The 11,839-nt window shown below is 44.0% G+C and overlaps 1 protein-coding gene across 1 annotated transcript in view; it reads left to right on the plus strand.

Annotated features, from left to right (window-relative positions):
- LOC121272942 (diacylglycerol kinase delta-like) overlaps positions 1-11,457 on the plus strand; it is a 147,388-nt gene extending 135,931 nt beyond the window's left edge. The window contains exons 29-30 of the transcript XR_005941928.1: positions 10,136-10,230; positions 11,328-11,457. The gene's annotated coding sequence lies outside the window, so the exon portion shown is untranslated. The remainder of the gene's footprint in view (positions 1-10,135; positions 10,231-11,327) is intronic.
- The last annotated feature ends 382 nt before the right edge of the window (positions 11,458-11,839 follow it).

Genomic DNA, 11,839 nt, shown 5'->3' on the forward strand with positions numbered 1-11,839 from the left:
GTGGTATACAGTCAGGAGGAAGTTCCCCTGGGAGTGCTCAACATCGACTCTGAAGTCTCATGGCATCAGGTCAAACCTAAGCAAGGAACACCCTGCTGATTAGCACAGACCATCCTACCCTCAGCTGATGAATCAGCACCCCTCCATGCTGAACACCACTTGGATGAAGCACTGAAGGTGGCAAGGGTGCACAATGTATTCTGGGTGGGGGATTCAATGTCCATCACCAAGAGTGGCTCACGAGCACCACTATAGACAAAGCTGACCTAGTCTGAAAAGACATAGCTGCTAGACTGGATCTGCGGCAACTGGTGAGGGAACCAACAAGAGGGGAAAAAAACTAGTCCTACCTTAATATTGGGGATTGCCTCTATCGTGTTGTGTGGCACTACTATCGAACTGATCTAGCAGCTCAAGTCTGGGCAACCATGAGGCGCTGTGGGCCATCAGCAGCAGCGGAATTATACTCGACCACAATCGTGGCTTGGCATATCTCCACTCTACCATTACCACCAAGCCAGGGGATCAACCCTGGTTCAATGAAGAGTGTAAGAGGGCATGCCAGGAGCAGCACCAGGCATACCTAAAAATGAAGTGTCAGCCAGGTGAAGCTACACAGATAAGCAGTAAACAATAGACAGAGCTAAGCGATTCCACAACCATTGGAACAGACCTAAGTTCTGCTGTTCTGCAACATCCAGTCGTGAATGGTGGTGGACAATTAAACAACTCACTAGAGGAGGAGGCTCCACAAATATCTCCATCCTCAATGCTAGGACAGCCCAGCACATCAGTGCAATAGTCAAAGCTGAAGCACTTGCACCAACGTTCAGCCAGCAGTGCCGAGTGGATGATCCATCTCAGCATCCTCTGGAGGACCCCAGCATCATGGATGCCAGTCTTCAGCCAATTCAATTCACTCCACATTATATCAAGAAATGGCTGAAGGCATTGGAAAGTTGCTAAGTTTCATGCTGGGGATGATGGCAATCTCCTCGCAGACCCTTTTGTTGGTGTGGAAGTCATTGCCAAGGCGGGTGTTGTATTTCTCAATAATCACTTGGGCGGCTTTCTTGACCGTCTTAGTCCTGACACCACCCATCTTGGATTCCAGCCAAAAGAAGAGAGTGGTGGTTGCTGGGAGCGGCTCTATGAGGACTCCAGGGCCAGGCTGCCCAGCGCGCTGCCTGAACCCAACTCCCAATTGCAAAGGCTATGGGCCCTGACAATATTCCAGTAATGGTACTGAAGACTTGTGGTCCAGAAGTTGCCATGCCCCAGCCAAGCTGTTGCAGTATAGCTACAACACTGGCATCAAATCAGCAATGCAGAAAATTGCCGAGGTATGTCCTGTACATAAAAAACAGGACAAATTCAACCTGGTCAATTACCACCCCATCAGCCTACTCTTGATCATCAGTGATGGAAGGGGTCATTAACAAAGCTATCAAGCAGCCCTTGCTTAGCAATAACCTGCTCACTGATGCTCAGTTTGGGTTTTGCCAGGGTCACTCAGTAACTGACCTCATTACATCCTTGGTTCAAAAATGGACAAAAGAGCTGAACTCCAGACATGAAGTGAAGTGAGAGTGACTGCCCCTAACATCAAGGTACCATCTGACTGAGTGTGGCATCAAGGAGCCCTAGCAAACCTAGAGTCAATGGGAATTGGGGGGAAAACTCTCCGCTGGTTGGAGTCATACCTAGCACAAAGGAAGGTGGTTGTGGTTGTTGGAGGTCAATCCTCTCAGTTCCAAGACATCGCTGCAGAAGTTCCTCAGGGTAGAGTCCTCAACCCAACCATCTTCAGCTGCCTCATCAATGACCTTCCTTCCATCATAAGGTCAGAAATGGGGATGTTCGCTGATGATTGCACAATGTTCACCATTCATGACTCCTCAGATACTGAAGCAGTCCATGTCCAAATGCAGCAACATCTAGACAATGTCCAGCCTTGGGCTGATAAGTGGTAAGTAACATTCACACCACACAAGTACCAGGCAATGACCATCTCCAACAAGAGAGAATCTAACCATTGTCCCTTGCCATTCAAGGACATGACCAATGCTGAATCCTCCACTAGCAACATCCTGGGTATCATCATTGACCAGAAACTGAACTGGACTTGACATTTAAATACTATGGCTACAAGAGCAAGTCAGAAGCTAGGAATCCTTTGGCGATTAACTCACCTCCTGACACCCCAAAGCTTGTCCACCATCTACGAGGCACAAGCCGGGAGTGTGATGGAATTCTCTCCACTTGCCTGGATGAGTGCAGCTCCAACAACACTCAAGAAGCACGCCATCCAGGGGAAAGCAGCCTGCTTGATTGACACCCCATCCACATTCACTCCCTCCACCACTGATGCACAGTAGCAGCAGTGTGCACCATCTAAGAAGATGCACTGCAGGAACTCAGCAAGGCTCCTTAGGCAGCACTTTCCAAACCCACAACCACCTAGAAGGACAAGGGCAGCAGATAGATGGGAACACCACCACCGGGAAGTTCCCCTCCAAGCCATTCACCATCCTGACTTGGAAATATATCACCATTCCTTCACTGTCGCTGGGTCAAAATCCTGGAACTCCCTCCCTAACAGCACTGTAGGTGTACCTACACCTCATGGGTTGCAGCGTTTCAAGAAGGCAGCTCACCACCACCTTCTGAAGGACAATTAGTGGTGGGCAGTAAATGCTGGCCCAGCCAGCGACACCTACATCCCATGAATGAATGATTGAAAAAATAATTAAGTTCAATGCAGAGAAGTATGAAGTGATACATTTTGGCAGGAAGGAGAGGCAATATAAAAAAAGGGGTGCAATTCTAAAGGAGGTGCGGGAGCAGAGAATCCTGATGGTATATGTGCACAAATTGTTGAAGGTGTCAGGGGAAGTTGAGAAAATGGTTAAGAGAGCATCTAGGATCCTGGGCTATGTAAAAGCACAGAAGTTATGATGATCCTTTATAAATCTGGTTTGACCTCAGATGAAATATTGTATCCATTTTTGAGCATCACACTTTAGGAAGGATGTGAATGGATTAAAGAGGGTGCAGAAAATATTGAGGAAATTGGTTCATTGGCATGGCACTTCAGTACATGGGTAGATTAGAGAAGTTGAGGTGGTTTTCCTTAGAGAAGAGAAGGTTGAAAGGAGATTTGAGGGAGCTGTTTAAAATCATGAGGGGTCTGGACAGAGTAGATAGTGAGAAACTGTTCCCATTAGTGGAAGAGTTGAGAACCAGAGAACACAGAGATAAGATGATTGGCTAAAGAGTCAACAGTGAAATGAGGAAAAACTTTATTGCGCAGCGAGTGGTTAGGCTCTGAATACGCTGCCTGAAAGTGTGGTAGAGGCAGATATAATCAGGGCTTTTAAAAAGGAATTGGATGTGCAGAATCACACAGTGCAGAAGAGGCCCTTCAGCCCATCAAGTCTGCATGGACACATGAGAAACACCTGACCTACCTACCTAATCCCATTTACCAGCACTTGGCCCATAGCCTTGAATGTTATGACGTGCCAAGTGCTCATCCAGGTACTTTTTTAAGGATGTGAGGCAACCCGCCTCCACCACCCTCCAAGGCAGCGCATTCCAGACTGTCACCACCCTCTGGATAAAAAAGTTTTTCCTTACATCCCCCCTAAACCTCCTGCCCCTCACCTTGAACTTGTGTCCCCTCATGACTGACTCTTCAACAAAGGGGAACAGCTGCTCCCTATCCACCCTGTCCATGTCCCTCATAATCTTGTACACCTCAATCAAGTCACCCCTTAGTCTTCTCTGCTCCAACGAAAACAATCCAAGTCTATCCAACCTCTCTTCATAACTTAAATGTTTCATCCCAGGCAACATCCTGGTGAATCTCTTCTGCACCTCCTCCAGTGCAATCACATTCTTCCTATAATGTGGCGACCAGAACTGCACGCAATACTCCAGCTGTGGCCTCACCAAGGTTCTGTACAACTCCAACATGACATCCCTACTTTTGTAATCTATGCCTTGATTGATAAAGGCAAGTGTCTCATATGCCTTTTTCACCACCCCACTTACATGCCCCTCTGCCTTCAGAGATCTATGGACACACACGCCAAGGTCCCTTTGTTCCTCAGAACTTCCTAGTGTCATGCCGTTCATTGAATACTTCCTTGTCAAATTACTCCTTCCAAAGTGTGTCACCTCACACTTTTCAGGGTTAAATTCCATCTGCCACTTATCTGCCCATTTGACTATCCTGTCTATATCTTCCTATAGCCCAAGACACTCAACCTCACTGATAACCACCCAGCCAATCTTTGTGTCATCCGCAAACTTACTAATCCAGCCACCACATAGTCATCTATGTTGTTTATATAAATTACGAATAATAGGGGACCCAGCACAGATCCCTATGGTTTGTCACCAGACACTGGCTTCCTGTCACTAAAGCATCCTTCTGTCATCACCCTCTGCCTCCTACAACTAAGCCAATTTTGAATCCACCTTATCAAATTACCCTGTATCCCATGTGCATTTGCCTTTTTTATAATTCTCCCATGTAGGACCTTGTCAAAGGCTTTGCTGAAAGCCATATTAACTACATCAACTGCACTACCCTCATCTACACACCTGGTCACCTCCTCAACAAATTCAATCAAATTTGTTAAGGCATGATCTCCCTCTGACAAAGCCATCCTTGATCAAACCTTGCCTTTTCAAGTGGAGATAGATTCTCTCCCTCAGAATTTTCTCCAATAGTTTCCCTACCACTGACGTGAGACTCATTGGCCTGTAGTTCCCTGGCTTATCGCTACAACCCTTTTTAAACAGCGGAACCACATTAGCTGTTCTCCAGTCCTCTGGCACATCCTCTGTGGCCAGAGAGGAATTAAAAATTTGGGTCAGAGCCCCTGCAATCTCCTCCCTGAAGCAGCTGTAGAGAAAGCCTTTGCAAGGCCGTGGGGGTGAGGCAGTGCTGTGGCAGTAGCTGAGTTGCTGTTGCAGAGTGTCAGCATGGACACAATGGGCCAAGTGGCCTCCTCTGTGCTGTAAGCAGTCAATGATTCAATGAACTTTAAATCGCCTCACAATTCTGCAGCATCCAACTTCTACAACACTCTCCAGCCCTTTAACTTAGGCTTTCCTTTGCCGCCATTAGAGACAGAGCTTTCCGTAGCCTCAGCTCTACTTTCCTGAACTTCCTAAATCCTTCCACCTCTCTACTTCATCATCATCCTTCATAAACATCCTCAGACCTATCATTTCAACCTAGCCTTCAGTCACCTCCCCTAACCACTACCGAGGGTTCACATCCATCTCCCTCATTATGTGCTTTGTAAAGCGCCATTGTATATCTCCTGTATTTTTTTAAATATATAAATGTAAATTGTGTTGTATTAGATAAAATTAATAGAAACAGGTCATGCCATTATTTATGCTGCATATAGATGTAATATTATAGCAGGCTGTTAAGCAGTACATGGCAGGATATCATGCAGGATATCAAGTTATAACCTCCGATTATGCAGAATGCTTGGTTTATCATAAGACCTTTCTGGAAAGAAAGCTTTGATGTAAGACCTTATAATGTTGGGCCAGAATGCAACCTGTAGGGTATCCTACTCCACTATAGGACATAGGGCTCTTTTCTGGACCCTCAGTCTTGTAAAGACTGCCCCAACACCCATTTTCCAATTTGGAAATAATCAAGAATCCGTGACCATCCATGATCAATTGGCAGCAACATATTCGGTATAATAAAGGAGTGACTCCATGAGGAGCGATCCAGATTAGAATCCATGAAACTAAATGAGGGAAATACCTTACCGTTGGGAGATCACCACTGTCTTAAGCCTCCCTAACAACTCAACCACATAGTGGACTAGGTAAATTGAAAAAGGAGAGGTGGGGAATTGAAAGGAGGCCTCTGTGCAGTGCAACATAGGCAGAAGAAAAATCAAAGGCATATCACCAGAGACATCAAAATTTCAGCATTTAGAGATCATAGTTGGAGAATACAATGCATTTTATTGAAACAGTAAAACAGATTAGCAATCAAAGAGAACAAATACATTTATATGGGGAGAATTGTACATAAGGTTGATTAGAAAAAGGGGTTTTAGCATAATATTTGAGAAAACAGAGGCACACTTATAAATCAAGCCAAAAAGGGGTGAATGATCATTTTAAAGGCGATCAGAAGGGATGTAAAATTGAGTTGGGGGTCATGCGGTCTGTTTACAATGAGATTTACTTGAAGGAAAAGCCAGGTTTAATCGGTGTGTTAAGATATGTGAAAATTCCCAATGATCGATAAACAGAAATAAAGACCTGTGATTTTAGAGGTGAAGGTACAAGAACTTTCAGAGACAGGTATAGCATGGGATTATTGAGGGCAAATGAATCATATTAAATTTCATAAGTAAGTCGCTACAGGTCAGTCAAAAGTTCATGCTATCACTGCACCTCAAATAAACCATGAAGGATGGGAGCAGGGATGCCCAGAGCTCCCATGTTTCAGAGAGAAGTGCCAAGAGAAACCAAGGAAATGGAAATAGTGGATGAATTACCAACAACAACATAACTTTGATGTATAAAGCACCCTTAGCACAAGAAAACTATCAAAAAAAGGCAATGTGTCAAAAAAGGAGATACTAGGAAAGGAACAAAATTAACAGATGGAATTTTACTCCCCCCTGACTTGTGGGTTGGCAGGCAAGGAGCATAAAATTGGGCACCATGGTGGCAATGGAACTGTGCCCATCATGTACGCAACCCCTCAGGTATTTTACTCGTGTTGTTCTAAGAAACAATCCTGAAAACATTCCAAGAAGTCTTCATTCACGCTTCCTTTGCCCATGTGATTTTTCCAGTCTATATGTAGATTAAAATCCCCCATGATTATTGCTCTACCTTTCTGGCAAGCTCCCATTTTCTCTTCTTTTATAGTCTGTCCTACTGTGTAGTTACAATTATAAGGCCTGTACTCCATTCCCACAAGTGACTTCTTGCCTTTATCATTCTCCATCTCGACCCAAACCACTTCTACATCCTGAATTCTTGAACTTAGGTCATCCCTCTCTAATGTGCTGATACCATCATTAATTAACAGAGCCACCCCTCCATCTTTTCCTAACTTCCTAAATGTCACATACCCTTCAATTTTCAGAACCCATCCTATGTCACCCTGTAGCCATGTCTCTGTAATGGCTATCAGATCATACTTATTTATTTCTATTTGTGCTATTGGTTCATCTGTTTTGTTTTGAATGCTACGTATGTTTAGATACAGAGCTTTTAGTTTTGGCCTTCTATTATTTTTGTAGTGTCTGGCCTTATTTGCTGATTTACTCTTAGATTTGTACTCTCTGTCCCTCCTGTTGCAATCTGTTTATTATTTCCCATATTAATAGCTGCTCCTCTTACCTTTGTCTCTATTCTTTGGTTTACCACATATTCCCTATTTTATCCCTTGCCCCACTATTCAGTTTAAAACCCTCTACTTCCCTAGTTATGCGGTTCACGCCGATACCACCACCAGCATGGTTCAGGTGTAGATCGCCCCAAAAGTACAGATCCCACCTTCCACAATACTAGTGCTAGTGCCACAAACCAGAACCCACTTTTCCCACACCAGTCTTTGAGCCACGGATTCATTTCTCTAATCTTATTTGTCATGTGCCAAATTGCACATGACTCAGGTAATAATCCAGAAATTATGACCTTTGAGGTTCTGCTTCTTAATTTGGTACCTAGCTCACCATACTGACTATGCAGAGCTTCCTTCCTCATCCTGCTTATGTTGTTGCTACCTACGTGGACCACGACCACCGGATCTTCCCCCTCCCACTACAAGTTCTTTTCTAGCCCTGAGCAAATGTCCCGAACCCTGGCACCAGGCAGGCAACAAAGCCGTCTGGACTCTCGCTCTTTGCTACAGAGAACAGTGTCAATCCTCTCACTATACTGTCTCCTACTACTATCCCCCACTTGGATGGCTTCCTATACCATGGTGCCATGGTCAGTTTGCTCATCCATCCTGCAGCCCCCACTCTCATCCAAACAAGCTGAGAGAACCTCAAGCCTTTTGGACAATTGCAGAGGCTCACACTCCTACCCTCTGGGTCCCCTTACCCGCCTCACTCGCAGTCACATCTTCCTGTCCCTGGCCACTGACCAAGTCAGAAGACACTATCCTAAGTGGTCATTGACTGCCTCCTGGCATAAAGCATCCAGGTAACTTTCCCTCTCCCTGAATGTGTCGCAGTGTCTGCAGCTCAGCCTCCATTCAATGACCTTGAATCAAAGTGTCTCAAGCTGCAAACACTTACTGCAGATGTGTTTACCCTGGATCACAATGTGTTCCAGGAGCTCCCACCTGCTGCAGCCTTGACACATCACCTGTCTTGCCATCCTTAATGTGATTTAAATAATTAATTAATTATATTAATCACTTATTTATGTTGCTTTCTTATATATTTTATTAACTTTACCACCAAAATGTGTACTATTTTAAATCTTGGGATAGAATAGAACTTACCCACTTAGCAGATACTTACCAAACTGCTAGCTCCTTTCCCTGTAGTAGAGCAAGAACCAATTTCTATGGGGTGGGAAGATGGAAAGGAGAAACAAGCAATTCCTTCTCCCACTTCACCGAACTTCCCCTGTCAACAAACTCCAAGTCTTCACTCAGTTAGCTTGGCTGCACTCTATTGAGCTAGCATCTGTGGTCTTTTATACCTCTTGCCTTGCCTCCTGCACACCTTTGTCAGTATGAGCCACCATGTGCAGATCCCTCCTCTGACAAAACCTCTAAACTCTGTGCCGTGTCATTTCTGAGCTGGTGCTTGAGAGAGTCAGATCAAGTGATGGTGCATTTTTAAGATCAACCCACTTCCTGCCAGCAAATTTCCTCCTATGGCTGAGGAAATTGACATTCTCAGCAGCTGAAATGAAAGAAAGGGACAGGGGCTATTTGTGAAGTGAGGGGAGCAGAGAGAGAGAGAGACATGGGTGTTGACTAAGTGGTGCTTGATAGCACTGTCGATGACCCCTTCTATCACTTTGCTGATGATTGAAAGTAGATTGATGGAGTAGTAATTGGCCAGGATTTGTTCTGCTTCTTGTGGACTGGACTTACCTGGCCAGTTTTCCATTTTGCCGGGTAGTTGCCAGTTTTGTAGCTGTTTTGGAGTAGCTTGGCTAAGGGCTTGGCTAGTTCTGGAGCATAAGTCTTCAGTACTATTGCTGGAATATTGTCAGGCCCATAGGCTTTGCAGTGTCCAGTGCCATTTCTAGATATCATGTGGAGTGAATTGAAGTGGCTGGAGACTGGCATCTGTGAGGCCTCTGGAGGAGGCTGAAATGGATCATCTATTTGGCACTCCTGGCTGAAGGTTATTGCAAATGCCTCAGCCTTGTCTTTTTTTGTACTGATGTACTGGGTTCCCCCATCATTGAGGATGAGGGTATTTGTGGAGCTTTCTCCTCCAGTGAGTTGTTTAATTGTCCACCACCATTCATGACTGGATGTGGCAGGACTGCAGAGCTTAGGTCTGATCCACTGGTTGTGGGATCGCTGAGCTCTGTCTATCATGTGTTGCTTATGCTGTTTGGCAAGCAAGTAGTGTTGTACGTTTAGTGTTGTAGCTTCTCTGGGCCTGGAGCTGCTCAAGGTCATACTCCAAGGCAGACTGATGGTGTCAATGGAATATCAGCAGTCTTCAAACCCTCAAACTATAGCCTGGTGAAGCACCTTGTAGGAATTTCATAATAGGAAAATAAGTACATAAATCTAGACATAACAGGTCAATTTTTGGTCAATGCTGACATAGTTTGTTTGATAAATTTGATTTTTGATGTCCTTTTATTGTTGGTATTTGTCTCCACTATGAAGGGAGGGCGAAACACATTAGTTTTGAGTGAAGGATCCTCAGATAGGTTCACCAAGATGCTGAGGTAGGCTTATGCAGAGCTCTTACTTTCTGTGAACTCAGAAAGAAAAACTAGCATGGAGAACTTTAAAAAGGCACATGCTCAGAAGAGATGGATATATCTGTTGAAACATTGAAGGAAAAAGATAGAAATCTTCAAGGCTTTACCTGGTTAGTTGCTATCCTATAGCATATTACATATTCCTTTCCCATTGCAGGCAAGGGTTTGAAGAACCAGATTACACAATGAAGGCTCGCTGTTGTTTAATATTTCTCTTGGCCTCGTGTTTTATAGATGTGTCCAGCTACTCAGGTCAGTATGAGATATGAATACTTACTGTGTTGTAGACATGGCACATACCTTTAATATAGATGGCAAATTATCCTGGTACAAATAGAGCATTCCCTAGTGTGGATGACATACTGCCCTGATGCAAATAGTACATAGGAACTTAGGCCCCTTGAGCCTGTTCCGCCATTCAACTAGATAATGGTAGATCTTCTACCTCAACGTCATTTTCCCACACTATCCCTATATCCCTTGATATCTTTAATAACTAGAAATCTATTAATATCTGTCTTGAATATACTCAATGACTGAGCCTCCACAGCCCGCTGGAATAGAGAATTCCAAAGATTCCCCACCCTCTGAGTGAAGAAATTCCTCTACATCTCAGTCCTAAATCTCCTACCTCTTATTCTGAAAATATTATCCTGGAACAAATGGCACATTGTCCTGGCACAAATGGAGCATTCCCTTGCATGGATGGCACGTTGTCCTTGTACAAATGACATGCTGAACCTGGTACAGATGGTATATTGTCATGATACCTTTCACAATCTTGGTACCATAACTGACCCTGAGATGAGCTGCCAACACATGTCTGCTTCATTACCAAGACCACCTACTTGCACCCTTGTAACATCACCCAACTCTGTATCTGCCTTAGCTCATCTGCTGCCCTCCTCCATACATTTGATATCTCTAAACTTGACTATTCCAATGTTCTCCTGGCAGACCTCCCATCTTACACCCTACATAAACTTGAGTTCATCAAAAACTCTGCTACCTGTATACTAACTAACATATAGCCCCATTAACTCATCATCTCTATGTTCGCTGACCTATAATTTTAACTCAGTTTTAAAATTCTTATCCTTGTTTTCAAATCTCAAAACAGCCTGGACGTTCCCCATCTCTGTAATCTCCTCCAGCCCCACAAACCTCTGCGCGCCTATGATTCTCGCCTCTTGCGCATTGCCAATTTTAATCACTTTACCAGGCAATCATACATTCACTTGTCTAGGCCCTAAGCTCTGGTCTGATACAGATTCAATGTTCCATGGTGCAGATGATACACTGCCCAACAGACAGCAGTTTTAAAGATGATTCCTCATTTTGTATTTCAGTATTTTTACCAGAAAAAGATGCCCGTAATGTCTTAAGAATTCGGAAACGGGCTAATTATCTCTTTGAAGAGTTAAGACCTGGAAATTTGGAAAGGGAATGTATTGAAGAAAAGTGTGAATTCGAAGAGGCAAAAGAGATTTACCAGTCAATGGATGATACTGTGAGTATGCTACAATCAATCATCTCTGCATCCAGGTTCATGATACACCAACCCTGTTAATTTTATTAACAATTTCCTGATATTACACTATTGCTTTAATCTTGGAATTGGATGGACATGGAGAGCTGAGGGAAAGATGTCTCCCTCTCTTCAATTCTGATTTAATATGCAGCAAAACAATGGTGTAATATCAAAGCATTGGTAAAGTTGGCAGTGTTGACAGTGCCACAGTGCTTTCATGAGAATGGGTTTGACAAATGGTTTTCTTTTTAGTGAGAGGGGAAAAGCAAGACAGCAAACTGCATCTCCCATTAATATTAATGCCTGTGCAAGTGAAGTGTAGTTTATGGC

This window comes from Carcharodon carcharias, chromosome 2, assembly GCF_017639515.1.
Source record: "Carcharodon carcharias isolate sCarCar2 chromosome 2, sCarCar2.pri, whole genome shotgun sequence".
Taxonomy (NCBI): Eukaryota; Metazoa; Chordata; class Chondrichthyes; order Lamniformes; family Lamnidae; genus Carcharodon; species Carcharodon carcharias.